Source organism: Eulemur rufifrons, chromosome 19 (genome assembly GCF_041146395.1).
Source record: "Eulemur rufifrons isolate Redbay chromosome 19, OSU_ERuf_1, whole genome shotgun sequence".
NCBI lineage: Eukaryota > Metazoa > Chordata > Mammalia > Primates > Lemuridae > Eulemur > Eulemur rufifrons.
Genome location: NC_091001.1, coordinates 106601566 through 106620360, shown reverse-complemented (window position 1 = coordinate 106620360; position 18795 = coordinate 106601566). Strand labels below are relative to the sequence as shown.

The 18795-nt window shown below is 36.7% G+C and overlaps 1 non-coding gene across 1 annotated transcript; it reads right to left on the bottom strand.

The window, feature by feature from the left end:
* Window positions 1–14377: 14377 nt before the first annotated feature.
* Window positions 14378–14520, bottom strand: LOC138400341 (U4 spliceosomal RNA). Its single transcript, XR_011236243.1, has one exon. It is a non-coding gene; the product is annotated as a U4 spliceosomal RNA (small nuclear RNA).
* Between the last annotated feature and the right edge of the window lie 4275 nt (window positions 14521–18795).

Here is an 18795-nt window from a genome sequence, read left to right as displayed (position 1 = left end):
CAGTGCACTTTCCCTCTGCCTGAGCACGTTAGAAGTGTATGACGGTACTTCTGGCTGTAACAATGACTGAGAATATTACTGGCATGTAGCACTAGAAGGCCAAGAATGCTAAACCTCTTGCAATATGCAAGACAGTCTTGAAAATCGAACAGTTTCTCCACCCAAGTGCATTAATGCCCCAACTGAGAAATACTGAATGTAGAATATTATTATGATTGTACAGATCATTCATTGCTAGTGAGAATGTGAAATGGCAAAACCACATTTAAGGGCAGTTCATCCTAGTCTTACTAAAGCTAAACATAGTTTTAGCATACAATGAAGCAATTGCATGTCTAGGAATTTACTCAACTGATTGGACAACTTACATTGACACAAAAACGTACACATGCATGTTTATAGCAGCGCTTATCATCAAAAACTGGAAGCAACAAAGATGTCCTTCACTAGGAGAATGTATACACAAATAGTGGTTCATCCATACGACAGAATACTAGGAATAAAATATCAGTAACGTGAAGGCATAGATGAGTCTTAGGTGCATGTTGCTAAGTGAAGAAACCAATCTGAATAGACTGCATAGTTTATGATTCTATTCATCTGCCATTTTGTAAAAGAAAAACTATAGGAACAGAAGAAATACCAGTGGTTTCAAGAGTTAATAGGTAAAACACAGGAAAGTTTTTAAGAGGTGAAACTATTCAGTATGACATGCTACAGGTAGGTAAATGACACCCTGTATTTGTCAAAATCTATTGAAATTCATAACGGAAAAAGTGAACTTTAATGTATGTCAACTAAAATATATATATTTAGGAGCCTGAGGGATTCAGGAATGCAATGAAAACTTAGCAAAATAACCTAACTATGTTTTAAATGTATGAAATATTCTCATTGAAGAAGGTGGGGGAAAGTTATAGAAATGAGTGAAGTCTGTAAGACTAAAAGCAAAGGCAAAAGCTCTGTATTCTAGTTGATAAAGTTATTCCTCATGGGGTACAGGTTAACAATTCTGATGCCACTATACATTTATGCTGAAATTGAATAATTAAGTAAATGGATGGAGGATAGTGGGAGCCAAGTTTTCCACTGTTTGACTGAGAGGTTGCAGAGAAGGAGGAGGAGAGGGTTAAACTGATCCACGTGGTAATGGAGTAGAGTTGCCCACATCAGTTAAGAACTCGTGTTCAGATTAATATAGATGATTATATATAGAAATAAAGATCTGTGTATATACATGGGGTTAACATACACACATTTTTTGTACTGTTAGCTAAGATAAGAGCACCTAGACGCTGTGACATCCTGGTAGCAATGAGCACACCAAGCACCCAGATTTTGGTTTCTAATATGATTCCTCAATAAAAGGAACTAGGGATCCTTGGAGAGAAATGGCTGATCCTAGGATTGGATCAGAAAATATGCAGGATTAGCCTGGAGTACCTTGTAGTGTCAGCAAGTAAGGAAGTACTCAGGAAAAAAAAAAAAAAAGAGCCCACAATATTATGAGTATGTCAAAAAGACACAATAACCAATTGAAGGAGCAATGATAGCCCAAACTGGAACAATTTGAGAAACAAAAGTAATAAAGTATTATTGAACTATAAGCTAAATTGTCTCTACTCCATGATTTCTAACTTTATTTCTTTATTAATTTATTTTTTATATTTAGTTGGTTATATTTTAATTATTATTTTTAATTTTTATATTTCATTATATCAGTATGTAATTATGGATATACAGCTATATGAGTAAAGATAAGCAAATGATTGAATAAATTTAAAAATCACAGAGAAGAGATAAATCTCCCATGCAGAAAAATTCCAAATCATTTACGTTTATACTCTTCCCTCATTGAGGTGGAGCATAGCTCCCTGCTCCTTAAGTCTGAAGCGCATTTAGTGACTTCCTTGTCAAGGGCACAGTATGGAGAAGGGGAACTAACTTTAGTAAAGACACCTGATCAATACTACCTCAGCGAGGTGACGATGGTCAACATCAACAGTGATAAGTCATGTGGTAGAATGTCTCCTTGGTGTGGTGCAATGAGAATGACACTTTGCCTGCGTGGACTTCCTTCCCAAACCCCATAACCCCAGCCTGATCATGAGAAACTATCAGACAAATCCTAATTGAGAGACATTTTACAAAATACCAGACCCAAACTCTGCAAAACTGTTTAGGTTATAAAAAATAAGGAAAGTCTGAGAAACTGTCAGAGTGAAGAGGAGCCTAAGGGGAATGACAATTAGATGTAAGGTATTACCTTGGATGGGATCTTGGAAAAGAAAACAAGAAAAATTACTAGGTAAAAACTAAGGAAATCTGAATAAAGTTGGATTTAAATGAAAAATAATATATCCATTTGTGCTCATAATTGTGACCAATGTACCATATGAATATATGATATTAATAATAGGAGAAATTGGCTATAGGTGTATGGGAATTTTCTGTACTGTGTTTATGATTTTTCTATAAATCTAAAACTATTCCAAAAATAAAAAACAATAAAAATTTAAACTCAAGGAGGCAATATGACTTATTGAAGTGGGTTTTTTTTTTTTTATAAGGGAGGTATCAGACCCTGGGTACATTTTATAAATTTTTCAGGGTACCTCTGTTGTTACCATAGTTGGGAGGGCATTAACTTGAATTTATTGGTTAGATTACTAGATGTTCTGCAATGTGAAGGATAGTCCTTAACAATGATTGGTTCTTGTAAAACTATTAAACAATCCCTCTGCCCCCAACCACCTGCCCAGATATTCATGTAGGTTAAAAAATCTACTTAAAATTATTTGGGAATAAAAACCCGAACTCATTTTACATATCAATACTGAGTAATGTTTTCATGGTAAAATATGCAATATATGAATACATTTCTTTTGTATTCTGAGAAAAGATTGTAAATTCTTTTGTTTGGAACTTTACTAAACGTGTTCATTATGCTGGAAAGTCATGTGACCAAAGGCATCTGTGCTAATGAAATGTGAATGTCTAATGCAGAACACAGGAGTTAGTTTGTGTTTGTAGCTATCACATACGTAGTGGTTCCACACTTATGCATGTATGTCTTTTCAGGTAGTTGTTTCCCAGTATTTATATCTTGAAACATCTGTTATTTTGTCAATGCTTCATTTTAATTTATTTCTCTTTTATGTTACATGAGAAATTCTATTTATTTTTTAAAAACTGGTATGTAGGTAGGTAATGTAATTTATACATTTTATTTCCAGAGGATAGAGGAATCATTCAACTATTTGTTATAAAACAGGGGCATCTGGAAGTGACTGGGTTGAACACCACTTAGTATAAGCAGATCTAGGATGGAAACTCTGACAGAGACCACTAATTGTTGGCCAAAAATTTGAGCTACTCTTCTATGGTATGCAGTTGTCTCTGGGACGTGGACTGGAACTACATTGTCAAACCCTTCTTGCCTTTAAGGAAGATGATGTAACAGTTCTCAGCATTGACATATTGCAAGGTTGGTAAGCCTTCCCCACCTTTGCATCCCCTGGCTAGAAGTGGGGAATTTCACAGACTTTGGGCATGGATCAGCTACAAACTAGAAAGAACTAAATACCAGAATTAAGAAAATGAAGAATCTCTGACCACCAGGACAATCCATATTGGATTGTTCATGGGGGAAAAATTAATTTCTATTGTGATTAAAATCATTGAAATTGGGGATTTTTGCTATAGCAGATATCATTACCAAACTAGTGCACAGAATCCAAGTTCGTCACTGATCGACTTGAGCAAATCAATTACCAAGTCTGGGTATTTTTTTTTTTTTTTCCTTCTTAATCTCTAAAGAGAAGCTCAGCATGATCATAATCTTATGGAGTTGTTGTGAGATTTAAGTGAAGTCATAGTTAGAAAAAAGCACTTGCAGTTAGTAAGCCCAAATTAAGTTGCTTTGGGCATTACCTTTCTTGTTTCAATTTGTCTATTTACCTAATACTATTTTATTTTATTTTATTTTATTTTTTTTTGCCAGCCAAATGAAGCAGTGGGAGTGGAGAAGGAACAAAGAAATCTGTAACTGGTTGTGATCAATTAGTTGTAAACAGCACTGCACTTGGATCAGCATTTACCTGCAGTTTTACTTTTAACACCCAATGATGAATTCCTGGACCTCATCTTCATTTAACTCCAGTAGGTTGTGACCAAAGACCTGAAATGGGTCTGTCGAATGCAGAGGTTGTCAGGTTATATCTTTTTCCTCCTGATTCTTTCTATTCAATGTGTCATTCGAAAAATAGCCATTTCTTTCACTCCGAACCAAGTTTCATGTAACAACGACTGTTGGATATTTTGCTTCACTCATTCCTCAGAAAAATACAGTGCTCATTTTGGGACCAAAATTGTAATTATTGCTGATGTGCATCACATTTTCCCAAACTGGGGAATCTGTATCATTAATACAATGTAGACTTAAAAGAAGTTCAAGGTTCAAATCCTGTTTAAAACCCTTGCGTAAGTTCCTAAGGGGCTTCCAGACTTTGCATTTTTGCTTTTGATGAAAATATGGGCATTTGTTTAAAAATCATGTAGAAGCCATGAATATGGAAATGCCCAGGCTAATGCCAGTGGATGCGTCAGCCGGTCAATGTTCCATTCAGGGAGATGGCCTCAGACCCAGGGACCTTGCGATACGCCCTTTCCTGAAATGCCAGGCAGCCTATAGACAAGAGTCAGTAAGCATTTTCAAATAGAGTACTTTGTTTTCAAATAATACCTTTTTCAAGACTTCCCAGATTACCAGTTTTTGAAATACATAGAGATGTTGCCAAAATTTAAGAAAGAGTCTGGATATCTGGTCAAAAATCTTTAAATTCTTCTAGTTTGTCACAAAGAGTATTTTTCTGCGTATTGTGAAAACAACAATTGCATTTATGCATATTAATGATATGGAACACAAATGGTTTAATTGCATGTTAAGAATTTCTAAAGCCCTGACTCGATCATTTCCTTCTTATCTTAACAATCTACAATGATGCATTGTTGCCTACAGAAATGGCTTCAAAATATGTGGGGCAAAGAATGTCCTTGAAAAGCTCAGCACAGTTTTGTACTATTGTCTTCCTCTTTCTCTCCTCCCCCAAATAATTGCATGTATGTATATGTAGACCAAAAAAAAAATGACATTTTAGGTAGCATATGGACACTTAACACCAGTTCATGGACCCTAGGGTCAGGTCCACTGGCCTTCAGGATGAAGATCCACCTACTCAGCTTATTTCAAACTCTTTTATCTACCCCTTCGCTTCCGGGGCAGGCCCTTCTCACTCTGCCTGCCCCAGACCTTCTTTATGTCAGGGGGATTGTGCACCGTCTCAGGCTCTTGGTACGCTAGCACTTTCATGCCTCGGAGCATTTGCACAGCCCGTCCTCCTTAACCTGGAAAAGCCATCTTCTCCCCATCATCCGTCTGATTCATCTATAATTATTTAAAACATTCACTCAGATTCCATCTCCTCCATAAAACCTAGTTTTCCAGGTATCTTTTCTTGCTACCTTCTCTGTGCCCTGACTGCACAGTCTATACACCTCTATTCAAACACTCATCACTTTGTATCATAGTCACTCTGCCTCTTCCCAGGCAGGGACCTGAATTTTATTAATATTTATATCTCTAACCTCTAACATGAAGTCTGATATAAACAGAAATGCCCAGTGAAAGTTTGTAAAATGAATGATTGAATGCATGAATGGTCTCCCTTACATTTTGAAGACAGAGAGGACCAGGCTTTCAATGTGAACAATTGAAACAAACAATAGATCCCAGAGTCACTAGCAAAGCATCAGCATGCTTTCCCACAGAACAGCGAATGCCCAGCTAATTTAATTGGATTTTTCAGATCAAATAAGAGGCAAGGTCAAGAGAAGAGAATGAAAGCAAGCAAAGTGTCAGTGTTAGATTAAAACATAGTGGCCAATAAAATCATCAGGTGAAAAATGAATACCAATTTTCATGGTGTTCAACTGTCTTTATGAGATGAAAACATGCTATAGGCAAACGTTTAAAAAATAAATAAAAACAAACCTAATAAGCAGAAAGACTGAGTTGAGGCCCCAGGGAGGAGAAGGGGTGGGTTGTTTTGCTCATTCGGGTGTGGAAGCTGGATGACAGCACATATTCCTCACGGATCTCCCTCTCTGGCTGATGGGAGGGGGAGAGCGAGGACTTTAGAAGATGAAGACAGAGCAGATTTCCCGTTATCCCTCCCCCCACCCGGGAGGCCTCCAGCCCCTCCAGGTCTGGTGCACACCGACCTCTCTGAGCACGCAGCTCCCATTTCAAAGGCCTGTGAAGAGGGCTGGCCAGCAATGGACAAGAAATCAGGAGGCCTGGACACCAATATGTGCTGCAGCTCACTTGCCGGGTAAATGACACTCGCCATCCTCGATTTCTTCATCTGTCACACTGGGACGTTCATGCCTCTCTCACTGGAGTGAAAGGGGGGGGAAACAGGAAGCTCTTTGCACTCCAGGTGACCTTGTGCACACAGATTATGTTACGTGCAATTATTTGAGTCCACATGTGTATCCTTCATAAAAATAGGTGCTCCTTAAAGGTGAGAACCGATTTTTTACTTTATTTTACTTTCCGAGAGCCTGGAATGTGATAGATCATTAATGCTCACTGAAAAAAAGGAAGACGTATCTGGTGCACACTTAGCAGAAACAGGAATTCCTCACCATGATTGTTCCCGGAGATTACAGAGAACAAACCATGGTCTCTTGGTGTCTGAAAAGACTGATATCTTTTTGTGCAGACAAGACAGGCTACAGGTAAGGCATTGAAAAGCAAAATAAGATGAAATGTCAGTAAGTCCTTGTCTTAATCAGCTTGGGCTGCTCTAAAAATAATTACCATAAACTGGGTTGCTTAAATGACAGAAATTTATTTCTCACAGTTCTGGAGGCTGGAAGTCTAAGATCATGGTATCAGCATCACCGGGGTCTTGTGAGTACCATGTTCCTACTTTATAAATGGCAGTCATTTTTGTCCTAGCTCTCTGGCTTCTTCTTATATGGGCACTAATCTGATTCAAGGGGGCTCTACCTTCAGGACCTAATTACTTCCCAAAGACCCCAACTCCTAATGCCATCATATTGGGATTCAAGTTTCAACATAGGAATTTTGGAGGGTAGGGCACAAACGTTCAATCCGTAGCAGGCCTAATGATGTAGAGCAGGAGATACTTGTTATAGTAATTGAGCAAAGTGGAATTTCAGTCCTCGGTTCATACATATCTCTTCAAATACTTTTTTTTTTTTGAATAAATGAAGAATAACTTCCAATGACAAAATATTTATCAATTTATCAGAAATGTTATTCTCCCATTTCATCAGCAAACTGTATGAATTTGACTCTAATCCATTAGATAGAAGTTCTTTGAATTCCAAACACAAATACAGAAGCACAGTTACTAGTTTAGTCGAAACATCTGTTTTCAACTTCCTGAGAGGAACAGGAGAGGTTGCCAATGTATACACATATTTGAAGCAGGGCTTGTACTGCACACATGGATGCAATATGCATTTGTAAAAAATTTCCAAGTGGTCTAATGTCCCATTTGGTTGGGAAAAATAAGATGATGGAAGCATGTGATATAGAAAAATGAGTAAGTACCCAAACCCCCTCTAGGAATTCGAGTTTCTAAGAGAGCTGCGATCACCACATTACGTTCAATGCAAACCAGGCGCTGGTCATTTGATCTGATGTTTACCAGTCAGTAATGCACCTCCTTGAAGGGAACCGTTTCTCAGAAAGGAAGAAAAGGATCTATTTAGAGTTGGGGGATGAGTTTGGATATAAGATTCCACAGTTATGAGTTCTGGACCATTTACTTCTACTGATTTGCTTTATGACTTTGAAAAGGCACCTCATCATTCAGTCATTCTTGATCTCAATTCTTTCATCTGCAAGAGGAAAACCACTGACAGGAGCTAGGCCAGGTTGCTGGACTCCAGATCTCCTGAACTTACAATGTTCTTCAAGTCAACAAATAGGCAGCCAATCTCTAGAGAGGTGAGAATGCAACCCACATTTTCTAAACAGTATCTGAATTGTCTTAGCAAGTTAATTACCTGGGACTTATTAAAACCTCTACATTTTGGGTAGAGATTTATAGATGCAACGGTGGGGAGAAACTATTTTATGACCTGGAGAAAATAAAGAGACAGACACAATGTTAGAACAGCCTAAGAATCCACATTGCATCCTAACTCTGGTCATATTAATCCACTGAGCAATAGGACAGATGACATCTTAGCACCTCACCTTGCTTCTCCGACTGCTATGTCATAAACAACACTGCTTGAATTAATTAATTAGTTAATATAGGGACATGTTACCTATCTTCTCTGAGTTTTAGTTTCTCATCTATGATAAAGGGAAAATAAGGTCTACCCTCCTTTATGTATTGAATAAAACTACTAAATGAAAGATCTAGCATAGTACCTACAGTGCATGGTAGATTAAAAAAATAGCTGGTCTTACTATGCTATGAGACTGCCTTTACAAAGCAGTTCCTTCTAATGAAATGTGATCTAGTATCAATCTGCTTTCTAGACCTCTTAAGCTGCCTTTTCTTACTATGTTTACTCTTAGCATCAGGCACTTAAGTGTTCCTGGATCTTGCTAGCCATATTTTAAAATCCAAAATTATATCCTCAACATGAAATCGTGACATCTATTTTTTTTACATTTATCTGGCCTTGAGGTCACTCAATTTCAGGCATCAGATTTTCTCTAAGCCTGCTAATGTTGTCCAGGAAGGGTAGCACTTCAGATGAGAAAATTGAGGTGAGAAATAGCAGATTTTTTTTCAGAGGGTTAAGGGAGAAAATGCACAGACCAGTCTGTGGCATGACTGACCCACCAAGGCAAGCAGAGGTGGTTCCTGGCCAGCTACCTTGGAGGGACACAGAGAGGTGGAGGTGGGGAAGACAGAGTGGGGATGATTAAGCTTCACAAATCTATTTCAGCAGGGAAAACCCACAAAATATGGGAACAGATTCCTTTAAGATGTCTGTCTTTTCACAATAATTTTTCCCAAGTATTCAGAGTGACTTATGGCTTGTGATCCAAATTGGAGGTTCTTAAACTTTCCTTAAATTTTGGTAAATGTTTGAAGGAAGTAAGCACAAACACATTCTGATGGACTCCAGAATACAGAAAAATATGGGTGGAAGTTATAGGCAGGATGATTTTGGCTGAATTTAACATAGAAGTTTCATGCAGAGCTGTCTGGGTGGATGGATAGATGGGTGGATTTAGGATCCATTTAGTGCAACATCATTACTCATTAATGTAGCCAGGAAATTGACAAATTCAAATATTAGATGAAAGTTGAAATATATATTCCAATTTGTACTTGATAACTTTGAGTTTCTAACATTCTTGGCTCCTTCTAAAATGAACATATAGTGCCCAAGAGAGTTATTAGGTTCCTTGGTTCTTTGTTCTTGCACTATTTCTGGGTGATGTACATTTTCAGTTTCAGCTACCAACAGATCTCTTGTTTGTACATTGTCCCTGATCTTTAAACCTGTATATCCAGTGCTCCCTGGGCATCTCCACAAAGGTGTCCCAAAGGCACATCAACAATATATTGAAATAAAAGTGTGACTAATCCTGAGAGATGACACCTAACATTTCAATTCCCTTCTAGCAGAATTGGAGAAAGCAAAGACTTCATTTCCCAGACTTCCTTATAATTACAGTTACAGATGTGAAACTAGTGAAAATTTGGTGATGTGTGGCATTTCCAGAGAGACAGTGTAAAGGACATTTATTTTTCTCATTGGAAAGTTGTCCTAGGGTACCTCAGCTTAGAGCCAGCCTCTTGAGCCCTTCTGGGACTCTTACAAGCACCTAATTATCTTTATTAAGTCCTGTTTTTTTTTTTTTTTTTTTAACTAAATAGTGTGCATTCTATTTTCTTCAATGGATCCCTGACTAATCCAATATTAAGATAATATTTCGTATTGCATCTAAACCTGCTTCTTTTGAAGTGTTCCTTGCCTTGCTAAATTGTACCACCACCAAGCACAGACACTCAGTCATGAGACTGGGATAATGACTTTCAAGACTCTAATTCTGTCTCCTCTGTGACAGAAAACCTTTCCTTACTGCTCCCAGCATGGATGTGACTATTTTTTTATGTGTCACCTGTCCAGACTTGTACCACAACATTGTACTTTTGCTAATTTGTTCCCATGTCCCTTTTTCCATTTCACTATAAGGGACTTCGGACTTACTGCAGCTTGGTTAACTGAATAAAACACATTTTAAGCATAAAAATGTTACTGCTTGGCTGTTTGGTTAACAACAGGCCATGTGCTTTGAGAAATTACTGCAAAGGGGCTGTGCTGGCCTGGAACGATCCTGCCTCTCCCTGTTCCCTCTCATTACAGCCTCATTCACGGGCTGGATTATACATTTGTCTCCCGACTCAGAAACAGCCCCTCCAGGGCATGGAGGATGCCCACCCTGCCTTCTGTGCTTTAGCACAGGGTCTGGCAGATACTCTATTTTTGAGTGAATACATAAACAGACCCTCTGAAAACCACATGCATTTACCAATCAAGATGCTCTTGAGAGTATTTACAAGATTTGAGTGTTAAAAAGTCAATGTATGTGAGTCTATCTGTGGTGGGCAGTTTCTGAGACGGTTTCCAATAATCCCAGCCTCTGGCTGTTCACGCTCTTGAGTGTGCATTGAACATGGTGGGCACAGGGACTTGCTTTTAATGAAGAGAGTATGGCAAAGTGATGGGGTGACATTTTTATGGTGAGGTTATAAAAGATCGTGGTTTTCTGGTGTTCTCTCTCCCTGGCTTTTCCCACATGCCGATTCTGCTGGGTTCTGCTGGTGAGGACGACCTGGAAAGGAGCTGAGGGCAGCTCCTGTCCAACAGCCAGCATGGAACTGAGGCCCTCAGGCTCGCAGCCCTAAAGGAACTGACTCCTTCCAACAACCACTGAGTGAGCTGGGAAGCAGAGCCTGCCCCAGTTGAACCTTGAGAGAACCATGGCCCTGGCTGGCACCTCGATTGCAGCCTCGTGCAAGACCTCAAAGCAGAGGACCCAGCTAAGCCATTCCTAGACCCCTGACCAGAAGAATCTATTAAAAAAAAATGTGTATTGTTTTAATCCACTAAATTTTCGAGTAATTTGTTTAGTGCTGGATGACTAGTACAGTGTTCTTGTATTTTGCATGTAATTAAAAATAGTAAAAAGAATACATAAGGCAAATGTTATTGCCATGATAGATTTTAGTTTTGTTCTCACATGATAATCATGATATACAGATCCAGTGTCTATGGAAGTGCATGTAATAGCAGCATGGCAGAGTGGAAATAACTGATTTTTTAGAGTGAGTCAAAAAGAGCTTGGTGCAAATTTAAGCTCCACCATTAAGAGTCTGTTTGATTTTTTGACACTTTTCCCAATTGGTTGGTATGAATATTCTGTTGCTGACAGTTCTGAGGATCAATTGTGGGGGGACCACAATGATAATTCTTGAGTCATAAATTTATAAAGTGTCAGAGCTTAAGGAAATATTAGTTTAATGGCCTGGGGTCACAGGACCCCTGAAAATCCCTGCAAATTTTTGTACACATGAAGCAATTTTTTCTCTGAAGAAACAGTCCATACATTTCACTAAATACTCAAAGAATGATGTATTCCCACAGTGTTTTTTAAAATATTGGTTTATTCTAACCTTCTTATTTTACATATGGAAGTAATAATTCTTAAGGAGAAATAACTCCTATTACACCATGTAGCTAGTTGGTAACAGATATACGGAAACATAAGCCTTCAAATTACTAATTTACTGCGCCTGCTATCTATCACCTGGAGTGTTTTTTTTTTTTTTTTTTTTTTACTATACTCTCTTAATCTTTATGAGATAAAAGGCACACAAAATATCCTTAATATGTTTTATTAATCTGCCAGCTATCGTTATCATTCAACGACACGTTTGTTCGGTTCCTGTCATGCACCAGACACAGTTCTAAGGGCTGAGAACAAAGCAGAGAACAAGACACGGTCCACGTGTAGCTTATGTTACAGCGAGCATAGCAGACAGGAGGAGAAAGCTCATTCACAACTAGATAATGTAATTTTAGATGCTAATTTGTCATCGATGTCATCTTACATGTGCGTGTTCTTCTTCATGGGATCAGGATTACCATTTATTTCTCCAACCCTTAAAGACAGAATAGGCTTTCTATTACACCGATCTCCCCAAATCAGACCATTCCTCCAGTATTTATAGCAGAAATGCCTGGTGCCCACACAGCCCAAAGGAAAGGCAAAAAATTAGCTCTTATAGAAAATGGCATTTGGAAGATGAGATTTGATCCAACAAAATAAAATTATCTTTTTGAACAGTGACCAATAAAGCTCCATTCCACTGTGATAATGTTTTTATTTATGGTCTCTTGGGGTTATCATTAATCACTTGTTCAGACAATAACAAAAATCTCAAAAAGTGAAGATTCAAATGTGTACGCATGGCCTCCTGAAAATTACCAAGGAAATAAAATTTCATAAAATTTCTACATCACTAAGGATGAATTATATCTCTTAATGCTTGTTTACAAGATAGACTGTTTAAAAATAACTTTCTATTTATAAATGTAGTCATTGAAAGACAAGACAAGTACAGTTTGACCAATTAAGATTTTGAAAAAAAGCTGGCAATAGATGTCAAAAAGTGGATCACAGGGGCTAAAGAGTCTATGTGGCAACAGTGCAAATATTTGAATTTAAGATAATTAAAATGAGGAGAACACATTGTGATCAAGAAATATGGGAAATAAAAAATTAGATATATGGCTAGATTGAAAATACTGTTAAGAAAAATAAATACAAACCAGACTGATTTGTCCATGATGTTTAAAAAGGGATATATCCTTAATTTCAGTAGAAATAACATATCAATATAAATTACAGATCATCTGATAAGATAAAATGAGGAAATCTGATATTTAGTGCTAAAATAATTCCCTATTATGTGACATGGAATGAAGTGATAAATTATCACAGACAACATATTGCTTATCTCAAATTCAGTTTCCAGTACTTGAAATAACTTGAAGACAATATTCTTTGATAGACAGAGAGTAATAAGGAATGACTTGGAAAAAAGAAGCAGTAACATAGGAGTCTGCAGAGAAGTCAGGGATGAAACCCCTGTGGAGGGTATCATATTCAAATTGAATACAATAGGAAACTCAGGTATAAGAGACAATCATGGTAGTAATCTCCAATTAATTTTCTTTATCATTGTGCTTTCAACATTTCTAAGTCTATCAAAAGAAGTTTCAAATCTGTGTTATATTTATGAAATAACAGCTAAAACTTCTAATTGATATAGGTGTATTCTATTGGTAACTTAAATATATATTAACACATTTTCATTAGATATATATCACAAAATGGTGAATAACTCTTAGTAAATATTCAAACAGAACTAAATAAAATGTTTTCTATTATACAAAATTTCATTTCTGGAAAATAGAATGCATATTAAAATGTTACAAAATAAATTTTCTATTTATATTCAAAATGAGTTGGGTCCTAAGCTCAGATAATTATAAATATATTTTCATCAATATTACTGTCTAGCAGGATATATTTTATGTTTGATCTTTGCCCACTAAATAAAAGCAAAAAGTTCTCTCCATCTTTTCAGATTATTTGAGGAAAATTTATTATTTCAAGAAAATTATCAGAATCAGCACTTTAATCATTAGCCTGTTAATAATAAGCCTTACTATTATATGAACAAAAACAAGTAAGATTGTTATTTATAACCCCACGAAATGATATAGAATGTTGTGAGTTCTTCAAAAAAGTAACTTGTAGGAATACAGTCAGTAAACACACTGATGGTCATTACATAAGTTGATACAATTTATGAACGAACACTATTTCCCTTTAAAAAATTTATGATTATTTAAAATTGATACATAAAAATTGTATATATGTATGATGTACAACGTGATGTTTTGAAATATATATACATTGTGGAATGGCAAAATCAAGCTAACTAACATATGCATTACCTCTCATACTTATTTTTTTGTGTGTGAGAACACATAACATCTACTCTCAGCATTTCTCAGGTATGCAATGTGTTGTTGTTGACTGTAGTCACCATGTTGTATATGATAGATCTCTGGAACTTATTCCCCCTAAATGACATTTTGTAATAACCATGAATGATGTTTGTTGTTTTGTTTTCCCTTGTCACAATGACAGACTTATTGGTTAACGGATATAAAAGTCCTCTTCTAATCATTGTGACAAGGGGAATTTTTTACTTTTTTTTGTTTTTAACTTCAGTCTCTGTAGAGACTGTCAAAAATTGACAATGCTGAATATATTTCAAGTCGTCATGGGGGGCGGTATTGGGAAAATTTTTCAATTAGCAATAATGGTGCCTTGGATAAACCTTATTGGCTACAATACTGCCACTGCGCAAAGCTGCAAGGGGAATTTTTTAAAAACTCCATTCACGATTATTTTTTAAGCCTTCTCTACATGGCATAACTGGCTGGGGAGAACCACTGCTCAGCACAATCTCATGGGATGATATCATAATTCTCATGGCTATTTATAAAATAATTCTGAAATCTAGGACTTCAGCTTAGATCATATTCCTAAATTTCTGACTCATAAATCTTATTCTATAAAAGCACATCTCATTTTATTGCACTTCAGTTTATAGCACTTTGCAGATATTGCCCTCTTTACAAATTGAAGCTTTGTGTACAGAAAGTCTATTGGCACCATTTTTTTCAAAAGCCTATCTCTGTGTTACATTATTGTCATTCTTGCAATATTTCAAACTTTTTTCTTATTATTATTATATCTGTTATGGTGATCTGTGATCAGTGATCTTTGATGTTACTATTGTAATTGTTTTAGGGCACCATGAGCAGCTCCCATGTAAAACAGAGAACTTAACAAATGTTTTATGTGTTCCGACTACCCCACCAACTATCTCTCTCCCTTCCTCAAGCCTCTCTATTTCCTGAGATACAACAATATTGAAATTAGGCTAAATAATAACTGCAGTGGCCTCTGAGTGTCCAAGTAAAAAGAAAAGCCACATATTTCTCACTTTAAATCAAAAGCTAGAAATGATTAAGCTCAGTGAGGAAGGCATGTCAAAAGCTGAGATAGGCCAAAAGCTCAGCCTCTTGTACCAGTTAGTCAAGTTGCAAATGCAAAGGAAAAGATCTTGAAGAAAATTTAAATACCATATTAATGAACACATGAATGATAAGAAAGCAAAACAGCCTTATTGCTGATATGGAGAAAGTTTTAGTGGTCTGGATAGAAGATCAAACCAGCCAAGGCATTCCCTTAAGCCAAAGCCCAATTCACAGAAAGGCCATGACTCTCTTCAATTCTTTGAAGGCTGAGAGAGTGAGGAATCTGCAGAAGAAAAGATTGAAGCTAAAGAGGCTAGTTTATGAGGTTTTATAAAAGAAGCCCTCTCCATGACACAGAAGTGGAAGATGAACCAGCAAGTGCTGATGTGGAAGCTGCTGCAAGTTATCCAGAATATTCAGCTAAAATCAGGGATGATGGTTGCTACACTAAACAGCAGATTTTCTATGTAGATGTACCAACCTTCTATTCAATGAGGATACCATCTAGGACTTTCATGGCTAGAGAGCAAAAATCAATGCCTGGCGTCAAAGCTTCAAAGGAAAGGGTGACTCTCTTGTTAGGAACCAATGCAGCTGGCAACTTTAGGTTGAAGCCAATGCTCACTGACGATTCAGAAAATCCTAGGGCCCTCTAGAACTATGCTAAATCTACTCTGCTTGTGCTCTATAAATGGAACAACAAAGCCTGGGTGGCAGCACATCTGTTTACAACATGATATACTGAATATTTTAAGCCCACTGTTGAGATCTACTACTCAGAAAAAAGATTCCTTTCAAAATATTACTGCTCATTGACAATGTACCTGGTCACCCAAGAGCTCTGATGGGGATGTGCAAGGAGTTTATTATAATATTGTTTTAATACCTGTTAGCACAACATCCATTCTGCAGCCCATAGATAAAGGAGTAATTTCAACTTTCAAGTCTTATTATTTAAGACATACATTTTGTGATGCTAGAGCTGCCGTAGATAGTAATTCCTCTGATGGATCTGGGCAAAGTCAATTGAAAACCTTTTGAAAAAGATTCACCATTCTAAATGCCATTAAGCACATTCATAATTCAAGGGAGGAGATCAACATATCAACATTTATGGAAGAAGTTGATTCCAACCCTCATGGATGACTTTGAGGGGTTCAAGACTTCAGTGGAGGAAGTAATTGCAGATGTGGTGAAAATAGCAGGAGAACTAGAATTAGAAGTGGAGCCTGAAGATACGACTGAATTGCTGCAATCTCATGATTAAACTTCAACAGATGAGGAGTTATATATGGCTGAGCAAAGAAAGTGGTTTCTTGAGATGAAGTCTACTCCTGGTGAAGACGCTGTGAATATTGTTGAAATGACAACAAGGGATTTAGAATATTGCACAAATTTAGTTCATAAAGCGGTGGCAGGGTGAGAGAGGACTGACTCCAATATTGAAAGAAGTTCTACTGTGTTGAAAATGCTATTAGACAGCATTGCATGCTACATAGAAATCTTTCGTGAAGAGTCAATTGATGTGGCAAGTGTCATTGTTGTCTTATTTTAATAAATTGCCACAGCCACCCCCACCTTCAGCAACCACCACTCTGATCAGTCAGGAGCCATCAGGGAGACAAGACCCTCCACGAAGGAAAAGATTATGACTCACTGAAGGCCGAGATGTTTGTTAGCATTTTTTAGCAATAAAACACTTTTTAATTAAGGTATGTACATTGTTTTTACACATAATGATCTTACACACTTAATATACTATGGTATCGTATGAACATAACTTTTATATGCACTGGGAAACCGCAACTAATTTGTGCAACTAACTTTATTACAATAATCACTTTATTGTGGTGTTCAGGAACTGAATCCACAGTATCTCTGAGGTCTGCTTGTACACATATTTATTACTAGATTTACCTGTTTATATATCCAACTGGTACCTCAAATTCATCACTTCACAAACAGAGCATTGCTTCTGTTTGGCTCCAGTTTGGAGTAACCTCTTTTTCCTCCTTTGTTTCACACTTCAGAAAATGTTGTCACCTCCATCCTGATTCTCAAGACAGCACCCAAGGAATTTTCTTTGATTTAACCCTCTTTCTTGCTTTTTTTCTTTTTAGCTTTGTTGAGGTGTAGTTGAAAAATAGAAAGTGTCTGTATTTAAGGTGTACAGCTTGATGTTTTGATATATGTATACATTGTAAAATGATCACTACAGTCATGCTAATCAGCATATCTATTACCTGGCATAGTTACTCTTTTTTTCTTTTTTTGTTGGTGGTGAGAAAACTTAAATCTACCTCCTTAGCCAATTTCAAGTATACAATATAGCATTAACGGTGGTCACCCAGGTGTACATGCATTAGATATACATTTCTTGCTCTTTACATTTTGTTAAACCAGTAAATTTTATCAGTCTTATTTGAGTGCATTTTAACCTAAATCTCTCTCAAAATCCCTTATTTTCTGCACTCATATTCCCACTATCAAAGTTCAAGCTATTATTATTAATTATGACCTTTGTTACTTTTAAAACCTCCAAAGTTATCTCCATTCTTCTGGTTTTCGCCTTATCTCTCCCCAGATGAATCCATTTTTCACTTGCTTCCAGGGATGCTTTTTGTAAGCACAAATCAAATAGGTCTACTTTTAGTTTTTTGAGAAATGTCCATACTGTTTTCCATAGAGGTTGTACTAATTTACATTCCTACCAACACTATGTATGCATGCCCTTTTCACTGCATCCACACCAGCATCTATTGTTTTTTGACTTTTTAATAATGTCCATTCTGACAGGGGTAAGGTGGTATCTCATTATGGTTGTAATTTGCATTTCCCTGATGATGAGTTATGTCCAGCATTTTTTTTTCATGAATTTGTTGGCCATTTGTATATCTTCTTTTGAAACAAATCTGTTCATGTAATTTGCCCACTTCTCAATGGGGCCATTTATTTTCTTCTTGATGATTTGTTTGAGTTCCTTGTAGATTCTGGATATTAATCATTTGTCTGATGTATAGTTTGCAAATATTTTCTCCCATTCTGTAGGTTGTCTATTTACTCTGTTGATCATTTCCTTTGCTGTGCAGAAACTTTTTTGCTGTATTTGCTTTTGGGGTCTTAATCATAAATTCCTTGCCTAAGCCAATGTCCATAGAATTTTTCCTATGTTTACTTCTAGAATTTTTATGGTGTTGGGTATAAAATAAATATAAGTATTTAATCCATCCTGAGTTGATTTTTGCATATAGTGAGAAATAGGGATCCAGTTTCATTCTACTTGTGGCTATCCAATTTTCCCAGCATCATTTATTGAATAGGAAGTCTTTTCCCCAGTGTATGTTTTTGTCTGCTTTGTCAAAAATCAGCAGGTTTTATGTATGTGGTTTTATTTTTGGATTCTCTACTGTGTTCTATTGATCTAGATGTCTACTTTTATGCCAGTACCATGCTGTTTTGATTACTATAGCCTTGTGGTATCATTTGAAGTCACGTAATATAATGCCTCCAGCTTTGTTCTTTTTGCTTAGGATTGCTTTGGTTATTCAGGCTCTTTTTTTGGCTCCATATGAAATTTAGGACAGTTTTTCTAATTCTGTGAAA